The 19,432-nt window shown below is 46.5% G+C and overlaps 2 non-coding genes across 2 annotated transcripts; one reads left to right on the forward strand and one right to left on the reverse strand.

Annotated features, from left to right (window-relative positions):
• Window positions 1-614: 614 nt before the first annotated feature.
• On the forward strand, window positions 615-721 carry LOC139032669 (U6 spliceosomal RNA). Its single transcript, XR_011485248.1, has one exon. It is a non-coding gene; the product is annotated as a U6 spliceosomal RNA (small nuclear RNA).
• Window positions 722-8,018: 7,297 nt separating this feature from the next.
• TRNAG-CCC (transfer RNA glycine (anticodon CCC)) lies at window positions 8,019-8,091 on the reverse strand. Its single transcript has one exon. It is a non-coding gene; the product is annotated as a tRNA-Gly (tRNA).
• Between the last annotated feature and the right edge of the window lie 11,341 nt (window positions 8,092-19,432).

Genomic DNA, 19,432 nt, shown 5'->3' on the forward strand with positions numbered 1-19,432 from the left:
GAGAGGATCTGAGAGTCTGCACTGTGCGTGGGGTCCAGTTTTGGTCCCCAGGAGCCCTGTCCCTGTGATCCATGACGGACTCCTCTTCACCTTTTGACCTGAATGAATATTGGATTATCTTCTTATGCACTCTCATCTATGTAGGGAGGTTGGGTCGTCTCATAATAAGCTGGGTAGAACTCTTTCACTATAGATTTCCATGGATTTAGAGGGAACTCCTTTAGTTTCACAATGTGGATGGATTCACTGTCGGGCTCACTTGGTTTGGCAGGGCTGTGTGGGTCTATTGTCGATACATAGCAGAAAAGGAAGGAGAAGGTCATTCAACGTGGGCCTGATGGGTGGAAGGTGATGCGGGTGAGACAAAGGCAGATGAAGGCTTGAGAACCAGACAGGAGGCGGGAGGGAGGGAGAGGCTTGGCCCCAGGCCGAGGTCGCTGAGTCTAGCCCACCTGCGGGCAAGACCCATCGAGACCTTCCCAGTTCTGTGTGCTGATAAATTTCCTTTTTTGAGGGAGGTAGTTGATGGTAAGTTTCTGTGACCTACCATTGAAAGAGAACAAACTCTTGAGCAAAAATTGTCAATGATATTCTGATTGTTAAAGTTTCTTTGCGTGCTTGCTTCAGCAGCACATATACTATAATTGAAACGATACAGGGAAGATTAGCATGGCCCCTGAGCAAGAAGGACATGCAAATTCATGAAGCGGTCCATATTTTTACAGAGTGAAGTAAGCCAGAAAGATAAAGACCAGTACAATATACTAACGCATATATATGGAATTTAGAAAGATGGTAACGATAACCCTATATGCAAAACAGAAAAAGAGACACAGATGTACAGAACAGACTTTTGGACTCTGTGGGAGAAAGTGAGGGTGGGATGTTCTGAGAGAATAGCATTGAAACAAGTATACTATCAAGGGTGAAACAGATCACCAGCCCAGGTTGGATGCATGAGACAAGTGCTCAGGGCTGGTGCACTGGGAAGACCCAGAGGGATGGGATGGAGAAGGAGGCAGGAGGGGGAATCAGGATGGGGAACACATGTAAATCCATGGCTGATTCATGTCAACGTATGGCAAAAACCACTACAATATTGTAAAGTAATTAGCCTCCAACTGATAAAAATAAATGAAAAACAAAAGCAAACAAACAAAAAAACAAAGTTTCTTTGCCTCATAACAGGAAGCAATAAAGCACTGGCATCTTCAAACTTTTAGTCCCGTGTTCTTACATTTAAAAGGGAGCATATTTAACTTTGTCTCATGTGCCGAATGCAAGTCACGTGGAAGGTATAATCAAAAAGCTCAGTAAAAGACAATTAAAAATTTCACAAAATTCAGTTAAGAATGGACTCAAGATTAGTGTCTTCTGTTTGCTTCCCTGTTATACTAACACATCAATGCCACCACATGCATGTCTTGTAGGCACAGGAAACTGAAACTCCAATCAGAAGGACTATCTGGGTGGATCTGGTGGTTTTGATGGTGGCCAATCCATTTCCTTTCATGGTTGGTCTCAATTTAAAGATTAGTCCAAAAGTTACAAATTAACTTTTTGGTGGGTACAGTTTCATTTGCCAAAAATCACAAGATGGCAAGTGATGTGTACAAGTTACATGCTGTTTAATAGTGGACATTTTCAAAGAAACTTGCTAGTAAGCTACTAGGTGAAACTCATTGGATACTTAATATAAGACCTGCCCTGCCCAAGGGTCATCAAGCAAACGTTTTGATCGCATCATCCGTTAGCCTGACTAATTGACGTTTTCTGGTCCTCTGGGAAGTTCACAGATGAATGTCACCACAGGCAGCAAGCTCTCAGCCCACAGGCTGTTCTAAGCAATTGGCTCTTACCGGTTAAGTGGTATCATTGCCTTAAATTAGTGCCAATTGTTTCCTAACCGGTTTATGCCATTTTTTCTTGGTATTGATTTGTATTTTAGTTCAACATCACAGGAACTGATTCAATTTGAGTGAGGATAAACTTCATTCATATGAAAACTAGTTTGAGAACTTTGGAAAAATCAATCAAGGTGAGTAACTCAAAACTGCTCTTATCTTGGGAGTTGGTGAGACAGTTTTAACAGATGAGGGGCGAGTCAGAAGAATCCTGACATGCGCACCTGAAATGCTCAAGAGTTGTAAGTTTTTACTCTACTTTAAAGAAACCAAGCGCAGATTCAGCGGAGGGGGCGTTCAAGTGTGATTTCTGCACCGAAGTCAGAAATTCCCTAGTCCATTGACCCGTTCTCCTGAAACAGCCTGGCCTGATGTCGAGAGATGAGTGTCGTTAGGCAGAACGTTTATTTCCGTCTTTGCAAGTAAAGTGATGTGATTCAGGTGAGCACATGTCATTATTCCTAAATGCTTATTTACTCACGTGGCTGCGGTTTCAGTCGTGGCCCGCAGGATCTTTGTTGAGTCATGTGGAATCTTTCACTGGGGCACGGGGTCAGTAATTCCAAGGCATGTGGGATCTCAGCTCCCCAACCAGGGATTGAACCTGTGTCCCCTGCATTGCAACATGGATTATTAACCGTTGTGCCACCAGGAAGTCTCTGTGTCATTGTTCTTGATTCCCCACTTTAAGAGACTGTTTTTCCATTTGATGACTAACTCCCCACGCTGATATCTGATAAGCGAGCTTCTGCCCCTCTCAGCCCTCGTCTCCCTCCTGAGCAGGAATCTGCAGAAATCAGCAGTGGCTAGAGGCTCACATGCCCCCTTTTCCACCATTCTTGGCTGTCGTTTGCCTCTGGGTCAAGCTTCCACATTTTTAAAAACTGAAACACAGATGATTTATAATATGGAGCTAGTTTTAGGTGTACAACAAAGTGATTCAGTCATATATATATATATTTTTTTCAGGCTATTTTCCATTAGAGGTTATTACAAGGTATTGAGTATAGTTCCCTGTTGTTCTAGTCGCTTCAGACCTGTCCAACTCTTTCGTGACCCCATGGACTGTAGCCCACCAGGCTCCTCTGTCCATGGGATTTCCCAGGCAAGAATACTCGAGTGGGTTGCCATTTCCTTCTCCAGAGAATCTTTCCGACACAGGGATCAAACCTGCATCTCCTACGTTGGCAGGCAGATTCTTTACCACTGAATCACCAGGGAAGCCCTATAGTTCACTGATCTACACAGAAGTCCTCGTTGCTTATCTGTTTTATATGTGGTGGTGGGTATCTGTTAATACCATCCTCCTGACTTATCCCTCCCCCTCCCTTTCCCTTTTGGTAACCATAAATTTGTGAATCTATTTCTGTTTAAGCCTACACAATACTTTTTGTGGATGGGGTGATACACTTAGCATTCACAGGGGCCAGGCAGGTAACATGAAGGAGTGAAGTTGTCAATTGCAAGAACAATAGATAACTTATGCTTTCATTTAAAAAGGGATACTCTTTATACCTACAAATAGCTATGCCGTTTTGTTCTGTTGTTTTAAGTTGAAGCGTGTGCTTCTCCCACTATCTTTTGGTTTTTTACTTTTGCTCAAGACTTGGGTAACTAATATTAGGGGCAGATCCAAGTTTTCCAAGAGAAGCAGATACAATTTAGAAGGTCTGCTTTAAGAAAAAAAGTGTAGGGACATCCCTGGTGGTCCAGTGGTTAAGACTTGGCCTTCCAATGCAGGGGGTGAGGTTCAGTCCCTGGTTGGAGAGCTGAGATCCCACATGCTTGGCAGCCAAAACCCAAAACATAAAAAACAGAAGGAATATTATAACAAACTCAATAAAGACTTTAAAAATGGTCCACATCTATGTTTCTATGTATAAATAAACAAGTGAGCCATGCAAATACATTTTAAATGTTCTTCCTTATGTTGAGCTGCTCAAATGTGATGTCAAATAACTCTGAGATGAAATACATTGACTCAGTGATGACTATGTACCATTTTGTAACTGGAAATGCTTATCTCTCTGGTGATCTCACTGTGCTGGTAAAATTTTGTGTGCTGTTTTGTCTGCAGCTGCAAGACTTCAAGACAAAATTCATGTCAGATACGCGAACGAACGCTTGATATAACACTTCGGATACATAATGCATGTAACTTCAAGTACAAGTGGTTTTTCTGTTTGAAGTACTGCTAGAGATTTGTGCCCTCAAACACAGGAATTTTGATAAATTCTTTTTCACACAGTTTCCTCCCAGAAAGAAGTATGGTATACTTAACAGTCACTCAGTCGTGTCCGACTCTTTGTGACCCCACGAACTCTACAGTCCGTTGAATTCTGCAGGCCAGAATACTGGAGTGGGTAGCCATTCCCTTCTCTAGGGGATCTTCCCAACCCAGGGATCGAACCCAGGTCTCCCACATTGCAGGCAGATTCTTTGCCATCTGAGCCACAAGGGAAGCCCAGAAAGCCAAACATGCACCCCTAACGGATGACAAAGGATGCCCAGCTTCTAGTGGCCTGCCTGCAGCTTCCTGGGGCCAGCAGCCTCCAATTAGGGCCAACTGGAAGCCTTCCCTTTCTTCCACTACAAAGCTCTCCCACCCCTCTGCCTGCCTTTGCATCTCTGCCAAAGTTCCGGTCATGACGGTTGACCCCTTTTCTTGTTCCTGTTTGTCTCTGTTTACCTCCATAGGCCTGAGGGGTTAAGCTGGATGGTTTGCAATTAATCCCATCCAATAAAAATATAGAATCTAAAAATTAATAAGCAATTTCTTGATTGGTAACAAAACCTCTGTTCCTCCTCCACCGCCCCCCTTCCATGTATACAATCAGTATTGCTGGGTAGACAAAGCATTTTCCCTTGTTATGAATTCTAAGGTCAGGCCTTCCCATTAACCATCCCAGGTCAGCCAGGATGTGTTAAACCGCCAGTAACTAAAATCCTGGCTTAAACAACAAGCAAATTTGTTTTCTCCTAACAGGAAGTCTGGAGGTGGGGCTCTGTGGGTTACGGTTTCACCAAGGGCCAGGGGTCTTTCCATCGCTGCGTTGTCGTCCTCAACATTGACCTCCGTGGGGCGTTTCCACGAATTGCAGCAGGATGAAGAAAAGAGACCCTGCCTCCCTGTGAGACTGTTCTAGGGCCAACGAAACTTTCCACAGGAGCCCCTAGTCGGCTTCTCACTTCCTGTTGGGCAGCGTCAGGTCCTAAGTCCGTTTTGGGGCCATCACCAGGAGGAGCAAGATTACTCTCGGTCCAGGCGGGCCCACCCTGATAGAGTGAGGTTGGTCGGCTCCCCCCCACCCCCAGGGGGCACAGCTGCCTTGGGAGAGCGGTGGCTAATGGAACCAAGCTGGAGGCGAGGGTAGATGTGAGGAAGGAGGAGGGGGTGATGTGCCCTGGGTGGGCAGGCATCACCCCCACACCTACCTGCTGTATGCTTTGGTTCTGTGGTGAGGAGTAGTGAGGGTCTTTCTGTCCTCTGTGTGGATGATGAGGGATTAGGAGGTGATGGCTAAAGTGTACGCATGGGTTTTTAAGTTGATCGCGGTGTTGACCACACAACTGTGAGAACATGAGAAGCCATTGAATGGTGCACTCTAAAAGTGTGAATTGCGTGGTATATAATTACAACTGAATGAAGCTCTTACCAAAACCACAGTCTTTGGGTTGGAATCGGATAGTAGTAATACAATGAAGAAAAGAGAATTGATTGCAGCTATTTCCCGAGGCCCAGTTTGCACCTATAGGCACCCAGTTTGGTGCCTATAAGCTTCTGAGTTGTTAGACCCTAGAGATCCTCAATACCAGGTTGCCGCTCATTCGATTCCTTGCGTGTAGCTTCTTTATAGGCCGGCACAGCAGATGCCAGTCTGGCCAGACCAGCCATCCCAGAGGAGAGGAAGATGTCTTGGCTTCTCCATCAAGCTGAGGAATTCCTCCCCTGCTCCTGCCCAGGGGCCCCCTGTGAATGCCCGCTGGGCACCAGCTGATGCCGGAATGGGACCAGAGGCTCTCCTTGCCCTGGGCTGGCCCGTGGTGCTTGGAGAAAGAAGAGGCATGCCTTCTGTCTGATGCAGGTGTGTAACCATCAGGTCCAAGTCAGAGACGAAGCAGCGTTAAGGACAGCAGCCTGGCAGCAAAGGAGACGCAGACGTAAAGAACAGACTCTTGGACTTACTGGGAAAAGGCGAGGGTGGGATGATGTGAGAGAATAGCCCTGAAACATACACGCTACCATCTGTAAAACAGATAACCAGTGGGAGTTTGATGCCTGACGCAGGGCACCCAAAACCCATGCTCTGTGGGCACCTGGAGCCATGGTGTGGGGCGGGAGGTGGGAGGGGGGTTCAGGATGGGGGGAGACACATGTGTACCCATGGCCGATTCATATTGATGTATGGCAAAAATCGTTACAATATTGTAAAGTAGTTATCCTCCAATTAAAAAAATTAAAAAAAACACAGCAGCCTGGGGTCTGACACTACAGGACCCCAGGGCTCCTTTGAACCCTGGTTGGGGTTTTGTTTTCCTTTTAAAGAGCCATCTGTACATCGGCTTTTCAAAAATGTGCTTTGTAAATGACAAAATCGAGCAGCTCTACAAGGCAAAGACTCAAGGAACACTGAAACTTCTTTCCTTTTAGGTTATCTTGTAATGTTTAGAGAATACCTACAAACTTTAAAAAATTAATCACCTTCAGCAGGACACACCACTTTACATTCTATCACGGCTTAAACGTCCAGATCTGAACGTGCTGGCAAGGTCCGCACTTGTCATGGTTAATGGCCATAGGCTGTTCCATGTTATCGCACAATTTGCTTAGCCATTTCCCTATTGTGCGTCCTGGCTCGTTTCCAGTTTTGTATTGTGTTGAACCGCAGTTGCTGCGCATATATTTGTGAATGCTCAGTTATTTTTTTCTTAGAATTATTTTCTTGCAGCATATTCCCAAAAGTGGAATGACTGGGTCACACGATTCTTAGCTCCTGTTACATATTGTCTGATTTTTTTTTTTTTCTCAAAGAGAGGAACCACTACAAACTCACCAGCATTGTATGAATGTACTTATTTCCTTAAACTCCTGCCAGCATTGTGCTCTATTCTTAAAAAAAAAAAACAAAAAACTAGCTTAATAGATGGGAGATTGTTTTAAGTGACATATCTGTCATTGCTGGGGGTTTGAAATCCATCAGCCTGGCATGGGGCCAGGTGGCCACAGGTCAGCAAAGAGTTTCCAGCATGAAAGAATGTAGCTGGCCATGCCCAGGGAAGAGTAAATAGGTCACCCAGGGGGCAGGCCCCCCAGTGACCGGAGGTCATTTCTCTTTCACAGAAGCGGCTCCCAAGGAGGCTTGTACCACACGGGGGAGGTGTCTGCTGTCCCCCAGGGCAGACTCCAAGAATTCTGTGAGTCTGGCCCTTCAAACTCTCCCATCCCCATCCTTAGGTGGGTAATGTGTTTGGGGCTCGTGTGACAAGCCTGGACTTTACGAAAGCATGGAGGGGAGCCCTGGGGAACCACACACAGGGGCTGGGGGCGCGGCTCTGCCCCTGATTCTCTCCACCCTGCACGCGCGCCGAGGTTCCTGGCCCCGGGCCTCCAACAGCATCTCTCCTCCAGCCAACAACAGCCTTCCCCCCAAACTGGAGCCATTCCAGGTGTCTGAACCCAGAGGTCCCTGCAGATGCAGTGTCATTTAACCCAGGTGATGCTTGGTTGGGGGGCCCCAGATGGCAGGGAGCTTCCTCCTGGGGTGTGGCCTTAACTGTGGACATTTTCAAGATCGATCCAAGATGATCCCGACTGGAGAGGCGTCAGGACACCACGGAGCTTGTCACCTCCAGATCTGCTGTTTCTTCTGCCTGGACGTCTTCCTCCCTCTTTGCTGTTGCTAATACCTATTGTTTCAATGTCATCTTCTTCCAGAATCTCGTTCCTGACCTCCGGTTCTGGGTTAGGAGCTGCTCTTCTGAGCTCCCATAATGTACGGCACATACCCCTCCCTTTATGTTTATAAAAAGGTTATTTATTTGGCTGCACCAAGTCTTAGTTGCAACATGCGGGATTTGTTGTTGCTGTTGTTAGGGGTGGCCTGTGGGATCTAGTTTCCTGACCAGGGATTGAACCTGGGCCCCCTGCATTGGGAGTGCAGAGTCTTAGCCACTGGACCACCAGGGAAGTCCTGTGTCCTGCTCTTTTCTTGGTCTAACGCTCATCACACTGGACTGTGGTGGCTAGAAGCCTGTTGGAGCCATGTCCAGTCCATGGGGCAGGGCTCAGTTTGTGGGACGAATAGATGTATGGACGAATATATGTGATGATGGAAAGATGGAGTAATTAACCCTGGTACTGACAGCGGCCACCAGGACTGACATTCTGCAGCAATCCAGGGCTGGACCAGAAGCTTGTGAGGCATCCACGACAAGTGAGCCCTTGGATTCTCTTCGCTTCAGAACCTGGAGATGAGTAGGACTGACTCCCAGCTGAGGCAGGAAGGGGAGCGCTCTAGGGTCTCGGAGTCAATGGGTTCTTCGGTTATCTCTCAGCTTTAGTAAAATCAGAATCAATTCTTCCAACACATTTTGGGCTATGGGATTATAGCATCAGATTCTCTTTACAGAATGAGGCCAGAAAAGAAAAAAGAAACAAAAACGATCAATCAAAACTTCATTGAGAGGAAGCAGATTTCCTTTTCTGTTATGTTGCTCTTGGAAGACCTCACAAAATACCCCACGTGTATCACAGTCCGGGCCCTTGATGAGTCCTTACCACGCTTCATCCTGTTTACTTGATGGACATCAATGAGCCACTGCAAAGTTCTGGTCACACTGGGGGCCAGGGCTGGGGTTCCTTGGGTGGGAAGTGGGCACAGAACTTCTAAATTTGGGGCAACAGCGAGGAACACAAAAACAAAACAGAAAGAAAATTCGAGCTGATGATTGTGCTGAAAGCTAGGCCCAAGAATAAAGACAACAGTGAGAGCGGGTTGGCAGAGAGGAGCGGGCATGAGTGTCCCTGGGCAAGCGGGTGCTGCGGAGTCCAAGCCTGGTTCTGAGTGGTCATGGCAAGATGGTCTCTGAAGGGCCGAAGGCCCCAGGAGGAGATGGAACTTCCAGAAAGGGACAGCATAGGGCCACTGCCCTTAAAGACTTTCCCAAACATCCAGTCAGCAGGGAAACCAGGCAAGGAAGCAGGTCACAGCACACAGAAGGTGCTGGTGAAAGGGAGTATTATTTCCCAGCTGTGGTCATTTTCTCATTGCAGGGACAAAAATATACCAGCAGTAAACTTTTTATCTAATAATTTAGATAGGATTCACATTAGTCTTTAAAAAATTTTTTTTATTCCTTTTTTTCCTTTATTTCTTTTAAAAACAATTTATTTTTGGCTGCCCTGGGCCTTCATTGGTGCTCAGGGGCTTTCTCTAATTGCAGTGAGTAGGGGTTACTCTCTCGTTGCAGGGCATGGGTTTCTGTTGTTGAGGATCCCAGGTTCTAGAGCACGAGCTTCCGTAGTTGTGGCCCATGGGCTGAGTTGTCCTGAGGCATGTGGGATCTTCCCAGACCAGGGACTGAACCCATGTCCCCTGAATCGGCAGGCAGATTCTTAACCACTGGACCACCAGGGAAGTCCTGCACGTTAGTCTTTGCTTAAGCAAAGAGTTTACTTCGTGTGTGTTTGATATTAAAGATGGTTGCATAAATCTATCCTTTCATGTAATCTTTAAAATTTTAATGTTGAATGTACTCTGGTGGAAAAGCGATAAATCAGTAAGAGGAAAAATTCTTGCAACAGTGTTGCTTTGCAGGGTTTATAATTTTGCCTTTGCCAACCTCAGATTCTTTAGAGAAGTAGGTTAGGTGAGATATAAATTAAAAATTAACAAGTAAAAATAGAATCCCTAGATTCTACTATTTTCTCTGTACCATAGATTATGCCCACGTATAATTAAATTTTATTATTTTTTTCGGTATATCATGTAGAGACAATGACAACTACTCTTTCTTAGGCAACTAGATATCCTATTTACTTTAAACGTAATTTTCTTAAAGTTCTTCAAACTGGGAATCACAGATGCTTAAGCATCTGCAAGATTTTAATTTTGTATTTTCACCTTATTGATAATAATATTTAAATTGGCAATTATGAAGAAAAAAGTTACAGTGGCAATTTGCATTTGGTATTTTCATAAAAAACTGAATTTCTTAAGTCATTGTTTTCTCAAATTGGGATTCATGAGCAAATTCTGAGAGGACTTAAAAATTATTTCCCTGAAAATTCCTCAAGTTTAAGAAACATTTGCTCTAATCAGTTCAGTTCAATTCAGCCACTCAGTCGTGTCCGAGTCTTTGTGACCCTATGAATCGCAGCACGCCAGGCCTCCCTGTCCATCACCAACTACCGGAGTTTACTCAAACTCATGTCCATTGAGTCGGTGATGCAATCCAAACATCTCATCCTCTGTCGTCCCCTTCTCCCCCTGCCCTCAGTCTTTTCCAGCATCAGGGTCTTTTCCAAGGAGTCAGTTCTTTTCATCAGGTGGCCAAAGTATTGGAGTTTCAGCTTCGGTATCAGTCCTTCCAATGAACACCCAGGACTGATTTCCTTTAGGATGGACTGGTTGGATCTCCTTGCAGTCCAAGGGACTCTCAAGAGGTTTCTCCAACACCATAGTTCAAAGCATCAATTCTTCTGTGCTCAGCTTTCTTTATAGTCCAACTCCCACATCCATACATGACTACTGGAAAAACCATAGCTTTGACTAGATGGACCTTTGTTGGCAAAGTAATGTCTCTGCTTCTTAATATGCTGTCTAGGTTGGTCATGCCTTTTCTTCTTATAATACAAAGTCCATTCTTCTCTGGTTGTTTTGAGCTTCAAATTAATGACATATTAACATTCTAGCTCATGTTTTTCAATGTCTCTTTGATATTAAATTAACTCCTAGCTTGTTAAAGATCTATTTCTACCTTTATTTCCTAAAGCACTTTTGTTTTTCCATTTCATTTTTGATTTATCAAGAAGCATTGAGTTTTTTTCTTTTTTTTCCCTGAAGACCATGATTTTCTAAAGATTGTTAGAAGATTTTCTAAAGATTGTTACTAAGGATTCAAGTAGGAGTTGCATGAATGTCACAAGCCAGCTGAAATATCTTTGTCTTTTCCTTACTGTAATGATCATGGAACTGTTTGAAAGCTTTGCCTTTACAAAAATAAGTTTCAAAGTATGCAGGAGTTCTGATGGCTTTAAGAGTCAGTCCAATTGAACACTGAGGGCATGTGAAGTGAAATTCAGATGAGGAAGGTTTACTTACAGTGTCTGATGGTTTGAACTGGATCTTTAATAAGGAAACATCAAGGAGACAGACGAAGACCTCCAATCTGTGATCACTCTCTACTGGCAAGGAATAAACCATGTGCAGTGAATTTTATTCAAGTCCTGCCCAGTCTCCTGGGCTAAACTCAAATGCCACTTTCTCCTTGACACCATCCCATGTCAGTCTATTTCTTCCTTTCCTTAACTGGCCCTCCTCTTTCCCCTTAATGCAGCTCCTTTAATAAGTCCCTTGTCTGCGTCTGGCCCTGTCTTTACCTGTGTTATTTTTCTGTGGCCAGCCGCCCCATCTTTACCTGTGTTAGTTATACTGGTGCATGTCTGTCCTCCCTGTAAGACTGTACACCATCTTTTATTTATTTATTTATTTTTTGGGCTATAAACATTTTTTTAAATATTTTTATATTTCAACAAGAATTGACTTGATTTCCCATGCAAAAAAAAAAAAAAGATTTTTAGGAATTTTCTTACTGTTTTGTGGTTTGGAATCACTTTTTTTTTTCCCCCCATTTATTTTTATTAGTTGGAGGCTAATTACTTTACATCATTACAGTAGTTTTTGTCATACATTAAAATGAATTAGCCATGGATTTACATGTATTCCCCATCCCAGTCCCCCCTACCACCTCCCTCTCCACCCGATCCCTCTGGGTCTTCCCAGTGCACCAGGCCCGAGCACTTGTCTCATGCACCCAACCTGGGCTGGTGATCTGTTTCACCCTAGATAATATACATGTTTCAATGCTGTTCTCTTGAAACATCCCACCGTCGCCTTCTCCCAGAGTCCACAAGTCTGTTCTATACATCTGAGTCTCTTTTTCTGTTTTGCATATAGGGTTATCGTTACCATCTTTCTAAATTCCATATATATGTGTTAGTATATTGTAATGGTCTTTATCTTTCTGGCTTACTTCGCTCTGTATAATGGGCTCCAGTTTCATCCATCTCATTAGAACTGATTCAAATGAATTCTTTTTAATGGCTGAGTAATATTCCATGGTGTATATGTACCACAGCTTCCTCATCCATTCGTCTGCTGATGGGCATCTGGGTGGCTTCCATGTCCTGGCTATTATAAACAGTGCTGCGATGAACATTGGGGTGCACGTGTCTCTTTCAGATCTGGTTTCCTCGGTGTGTATGCCCAGAAGTGGGATTGCTGGGTCATATGGCAGTTCTATTTCCAGCTTTTTAAGAAATCTCCACACTGTTTTCCATAGTGGCTGTACTAATTTGCATTCCCACCAACAGTGTAAGAAGGTTCCCTTTTCTCCACACCTTCTCCAGCATTTATTGCTTGTAGACTTTTGGATAGCAGCCATCCTGACTGGCGTATAATGGTACCTCATTGTGGTTTTGATTTGCATTTCTCTGATAATGAGTGATGCTGAGCATCTTTTCATGTGTTTGTTAGCCATCTGTATGTCTTCCTTGGAGAAATGTCTGTTGAGTTCTTTGGCCCATTTTTTGATTGGGTCATTTATTTTTCTGGAGTTGAGCTGGAGGAGTTGCTTGTATATTTTTGAGATTAATCCTTTGTCTGTTGCTTTACACCATCTTTTAAAGAGGGGCCACATCCATCTGCCCAGAGCATTCACAGCATTATATATGTATTCAGTCAATCAGCCAGTAAAGTATTGAATGTAAAATGTTGCGGGGGGTGGGGGTGGGGGGGGGTGGTGGGGAACATGCTCCAAACTCACGGGGACCATATCTATCTATCTTTGTGTGAGTCAGAGATCCTACAGCAATGCCCTTCATCTGTCAGTTCTCGGTAACTCTCGGCTGAGTGAATGGATGATAGGAATAGCAAGGTCATCATGCAACCTTTGAAAGCACAAGAGTCACTCCGTACCCATCCTGACTCATCATCTGAGCCAGAATAGGCGGACTAGCATTGGTAATACCTCACAGGTTTGGGTTTTTTTTCCTACTCTCCTTGGAATCTACAGGTACATCTCATCCCTCAATCCCTCTCCAAACTCTAAAATCCTCAAGGTGGCATGACTTGTTCAGTCATTCAACAAACATTTACAGAGCACCTAATACATGCAGAGACATGCCTCTGATAGGCTCCAGGGATACAGAGGTGAAAAGACAGATGGATTCAGGTGTGTAGAGAGCTCATGTTTTAGTAAAGACAGGAGGACAATGACCAGGAACAAATACATCAGAATCCAGAGTGGCTGGAGGGTGCGGGGATGGAGGAGGTAATCAAGTTGGGCTAGGTGTTCAGAGGCTCAGAGTCAATGAACTCCAAGAAAGGGGCTCTTCCAAATGGGAAAAATTACATTTTTATTAGCTTAGCTTAGTATAGGAACATAACCGGAAATGCCTGGTGCAGGAGGGAACAAGCTGATGGATGGCTGGGTGGATGGATGGATGGATGGATGAAAAAATTCAGGGCAGATGCAAAGTAGTTCACATTTACAATGTCTTTAAATTAATTCTTCTCCTCTTAGAAGTACAGTTTTCCTTCCAGCTAAGGCTGATAGAAATCTTTGTGCTGATTCTTCTCACAGCCCTTCTCCCTAAGCAGTATCCTAGGGAGACTTGGCAAGAAACGCTGACTCTGGATCCAGCCTCCCAGGCTTGGCCACGAGTCGAGCAGGTGGGCCGGTGGCCACAGGAACCACAGTTGATGACCGGGCCATCTGATCCTGCTAATCTGAGGGCAAGGGAGACCATCACCCAAAACCGCCCTGGATGGATCAGTGTCAGAGGAGCAATCCGATGACAGAGCCATTCCCTCTCATCTGAAGGGAAAGAACAGGTTTCACCAGGCGGCCAGCGGAGCCAAGCCCGCCTGCCAAGGCTTTTCCGATGGCATGAACCCCGGTTTTAGAAGACTCCAGGTGTATGAGGACTTTGGATAGGGGGACTTGTTTCAGCCAGTGTACAGCAACCAGTTGGCCGCTGAAGAAATGCAATTTCCCATCATCCTGTGAACGTGGATTTGAAAGACAAAATACAAAGTGAAAATAGTAACTCTGATGGCTGAGGGCCTTCTGTGCTTTACAATTCCCACAGTTCTCCCCAGCCCTCTCAGTCAGCTGGTGAATGCTAGTGAATTGTTACTATTATCCCCATCTTACAGATCAAGGCACAGAGGCTCAGAGAAAGAAGCGGTCTCCACTGCAGAAGTGTATGCAGCTGAGTCAAGGGTTTGAATCAGGTCTTTCTGATGCCAGAGCCCAAGCTCTTGCATTTCCTTTAAGTAAGTCTTTGATTTATGGAGAAATCTCATTCTCTTCGGCAGGGGTAGGGAACACATGTAATAATTCTGAAATAAGACCATTTTATGAGTGTTAGGACCCACTCCAGTATTCTTGCCTGGAAAATCCCATGGACGGATAAGCCTGGTGGGCTGCAGTCCATGGGGTCGCTGAGAGTTGGACACGACTGAGCAACTTCACTTTCACTTTTCACTTTCATGCATTGGAGAAGGAAATGGCAACCCACTCCAGTGTTCTTGCCTGGAGAATCCCAGGGATGGCGGAGCCTGGTGGGCTGCCGTCTATGGGGTCGCACAGAGTCGGACACGACTGAAGTGACTTAGCAGCAGCAGCAGCATGAGTGTTAGGTGGGGATTTTCAAAGGCCCTTTATATTGACTGGGTGAATACTGTGGGTCTTTGGGAATTGCCCACAGCGGGGGTCGAGTGGTTGCCGCCACCCTTTCCCTTGGAGCCGGGGAGAGACCACTTGAAATCCACTGGTGAATCTCATCACACCACTCCAACTCCCAACCCCAAATTCCCTTCCAAACTCTAAAACCCTGAGCAGGAACAGGTGTGTTAACAAAGAGTTTATGAAAGAGAGGTCAAGATAAAAACCGTCACTGGGACACAAGGATTTCCTTTGCAAGGGAATTTATGAGTGAGACTTCCTTCAGACCCACTGGAGCACGCTGGCCCAGGGAAACCCGAAGGAAACAAGCTGTTGAGAGAACAAAGGGGCCTGTGTTCGGGGAACTGGGTAGCTGGCAGCTGCAGGTGCGCTGGGATGGGGAGGGCCAACGTGCCCGCCCCTCCACCGACTCTCTGGACCCCCCGCCCCTGGACTGGGCAGCGCCTGCCTGGCTCTGGATTGGAGTGATGTATCCATCCCGGCTCTGAAGGCCCTGGGGCACAGCCGGCTGCTCAGATGAGTCATCTGGTCTGGATTTTTAAATTCCCTCCGAAGGCCGGTGACTCCCAGCATAGGTCTCTCCGCTGGGATCTCTGAGCGCCGGATGCCGCCTATTTGGCATCGCCATGCGGATAACTAATAGGATCTCGAATATGAAACGACCCCAAAGGGGTCTTGAGCCTTCTACCCGCTGCCATCTCCTCTGGTCTCATTTCAGGACACGTTGTCACCAGCTGCCCAGAGGCTCAAGTCACGACCCTGGGGGTCACGGTCGACTCCTCTGTCCTTCTCCTCCACCCCCAGTCCAGTCATCAGCAGGTCCTGCCGGCACCCCTCCGGGGGGACCCACCGGAATCCCTCCACCCCGCTCATCCCTCCCCAGGCTGAGCCGCGTCCCCTCCGCCCCTGCAGCTGCCGTGTCTGTTCCTCCTGACCTCTGGCCTGAGCTTGGTCCCACCGGGTCCCGCCTGACCTTGCTCACAGGTCTCCTGCCACTGCACACTCTCTTTTTGGCTCCTCAGCCGCACCAGGCGAGTCTCGCCTTGGCTCCTTCAGCCTGGAACGGTCCCCCCGGGTCTTGGCTCGGTTGACTTTCTATTGGTTAGTTCTCGGCTCATGCGTCACGTTCTCAGAGAGACGGAACCACCCATCGTGCATCTCAGAGCTTCCCCATCACTTGGTTTCTCGTTTCACTCCTGTACCGTCTGTCCCCCTCAGTGATGGGCGAGGACCTCGCATCTCTTCCTCATCCTTCCTGATCCCAGGGCCTGGCGCTCAGCCTCACGTCTAGTAGCTGCTCTGGAGCCGAATGACTGTGACCCCAGCCTGTTTGCTAGAGTCACCCGTTGTTGCCCCACTGTCCACCTCATCCTCCCGCTGGCCAGAATCTGGGAAGAGGGGCCACTGCGGCCCCAGACTGGCCACCCACGGCCTTGACTTTGCCCCATCCCCTCGACCTGGAGTCACCTCCCTCCTGGCTTCTCCCCTCCCCCGGCTCCTAGCACTCCCCGCTGTGTGGCAGATGCGAGGTTTTTGCTTCCATGGAATTTGGTCTGTCTGCTGCAGAAATGGCAAATAGATACCCCGGTGGGCGGGGCACCATCGGGGGCTGTGGATTCCTCCCAGAGCCCGGCAGCGTGGGAGAGTTTCAGAAAGAGCCCTGGAGACCCAGCCTGGAGGCCAGGCCTTCGTCCTTCAGGTGCCTGATTTCTTTAGGCCTCAGCCGCCCATGGGATGAAGCCACTGTGTGTCTGAGATGTGGGCTGACCCCGACTCCAGGCCTCTCCTGAAGTCACCTCCTCAAGAGGGAGGCGCCAAACCGGCCACTGATGGGCAATGTATTTCCCATCTGTTAACTGGAAATTAACTTAGCCCCGGGGGTGGTGAGCCTAGATTAATATTTAGAAAGGGTTTACAAAGAAAAGGACGCAGTTAATCCTGACATAGAGGGCTTTTCATTTCTATTTGTGAAGTGGGTGGGGACAGAGTCCCCGGCTAGGACAGTCCCCACTTCACTTTCCTTCCTGAAAAGGTCCTTTTTTGCTGCAGTTTCTAGCTTTGCAGCCACGAAGCCGGCCCCAGCTTCTGTGACCGCAGCCCCACGAAGCCGGCCCCAGCTTCTGTGACTGCAGCCCCTCTGCTGTTGGGGGAACTCAGCGCCCGACTCTGGTCCACGGAGGAGACACCGGGTCAAGTGGATGCTGACGGTGAGGGGGTAAAACTCCCAGACAGGATGAAGAGGTGGTGGCGACAACCGCCAAAGATGACTTTTTACACCATAAAGTGATTAAGACCTGGACTTTTTCAGTTGAATTTGAGCTTGAATCTTCCTCTATGCAGGGCAAGCTAGTTGGCTTATTTAAGCCTCAAATTCCTTATGTATTAAATGGAGGTAATAATAGTGTCTAATCACATGGTTCTTGTGAGAATAAGCAAGATAATACAGATAAAGCTCTTCTCTTAATGCCCCACAGGCATTAAGTGCTCAGTAAACACCGGCTATTAATATATTTAAGTATGAATATTAAACTTTGTAAAGTATGTGTGCTCACTGCGTTCAGGTTCTCAGTTGTGTCCGACTCTTTGCCACCGCATGGACTGTAGCCTGCCAGGTTCCTCTGTCCATGGGGCTTTTCAGGCAAGAATACTGAAGTGGGTTACCATTTCTTCCTCCAGGGGATCTTCTCGACCCAAGGATCGAGCCCGCATCTCCTGCATTGGTAGGCAGGTTCTTTACCTACTGAGTCATCAGGAAAGCCCTATAATATTTATAAACTATTATAAAGTATATTAGTATAATATACAGTGTATAGTATAACATTATACTTTAGTACTAAAGTGTCCCGCCATCCCATCCGTCACTGATGACAGGATGTCCCCTTCATTCTCCAGAACTCAGATCTCGCATTATCTTTTACACGTTTGTCCTTTTAGGGCTTGGGAGAAAATGTCAGCTGGGGCCTCAGAGGATGGAAACATCACATGATTTAGCTTTCAGAAACATTCCACCCCTGTGCACCAGTGATGAAAAGGGCTTCCAACCCTGGGGCTGGAAATGCATCCCTTCCTCCAGGGTTCCCCCACTTCCTCTCTTAAACGCCACCTCCTGAAACCACTCAAGGACATCTGCAGTCGCTCACACACTCACACACACCAGTGCTTACGTGTGGGCGATGCACCCTGGTGTGGACGTTCGGACACACCCTCTCTGCACTGGGGCTTAGCCCCCAGGGAAGGGTCCAGGTACTCCTTCCAGAGCGGCTCTCTAGAAGTTCTCCTGCGCTGGTCCCCTCCCACCTGCTACTCTTCTTTGTTCATCCCCAGAAAGTCCTGAGCAGAACGGCAGGCAGAGGAAGTAACTTTCAGGTGCTGACCACTACCCTGTCCATGCCCCCAAGATCTTCTAACTGACTACAAGTGTAAAGACTGGGGCACGCATGTTAAAATTGCAGACCAGTATTAGTTCATACTTGATAGATGTTTCCTTACAGTTTTGTAATGTCCCCCAACTTGGGTTTTTTATTTTGTTTTATTTTATTTATTTATTTTTTTTGCCACTTGGTTTTTGTTTTTCTATCCTTTTTGGTTGTTCTACATGTAGAATCTTAGTTCTCTTACCAGGGATTGAACCTGAGCCCGCTATGGTGGAAGGCAAAGTCTTAACCACTGGACCACCAGGGAAGTCCCAAGTTTTTTTTTTAACTCCAATGCGCAAGGATGGGGTCTTTTCCTCTTTTCTTCTTACCAAAAATCTTGATGAAAGTTTCAATATACTGCCTGGCACTTATATAAGTCAAACCAACCAATCTGAGGAATTGATAAGTGCTCTGAATTTTTAAACATTCATGTTAAAATAAACAAGCATCCATCTCTAGCATCCTTTGAAAACTTTGGTCCAGACTTCCTTCCTTTTCCCCAGACCTAGCCTAGGCCCATCTGACACCTTTCAAGAATAGGGCAGACTTGTAGGTCAACTCCTGATGTTTTGACAGCATTTACTATCTCACCATAGGCAGTTGACTGAGTTCACAGCTTTGAGTCCATCCATCCTGCTCAGGCACCCGCATGTTGTGTTGTCGAGAGGGCAGGTGACTGGCCTTGAGATCAGTGTTTGCAGCACTGCCATTGTACACAAACACTGTCAGTTCCCAGGTGGTGCAGTGTTAAAGAATCCTCCTGCTAAGGCAGGAGATGCAGATTCAATACCTGGGTCAGGAGGATCCCCTGGAGGAGGAAATGGCAACCCACTCCAGTATTCTTGCCTGGGAAATCTCATGGACAGAGGAGCCTGGCGGGCTACAGTCCATGGGGTCACAGAGAGTCGGACACGGCTGAGTGACTGGAGACACGCACATCAGCACGAGGAGAAGACACCTCATCCGTTTCTTAGACACGTGCTTGTTGAGCACCTGGTAAATACAAGGCATTGTGCTTTGGGGGTTGTGAAGGCTACAGGGTGTTTTGTCCCACTAGGTGAGTTCACAGTGTTGATCGTGAGGATTACTATTTAGAGAACTAGGAATGTTAAGAAAAAAAAAAACAACAAGCTATAGGTT

Source organism: Odocoileus virginianus, chromosome 32 (assembly GCF_023699985.2).
Source record: "Odocoileus virginianus isolate 20LAN1187 ecotype Illinois chromosome 32, Ovbor_1.2, whole genome shotgun sequence".
In the NCBI taxonomy this organism is placed as follows: Eukaryota; Metazoa; Chordata; class Mammalia; order Artiodactyla; family Cervidae; genus Odocoileus; species Odocoileus virginianus.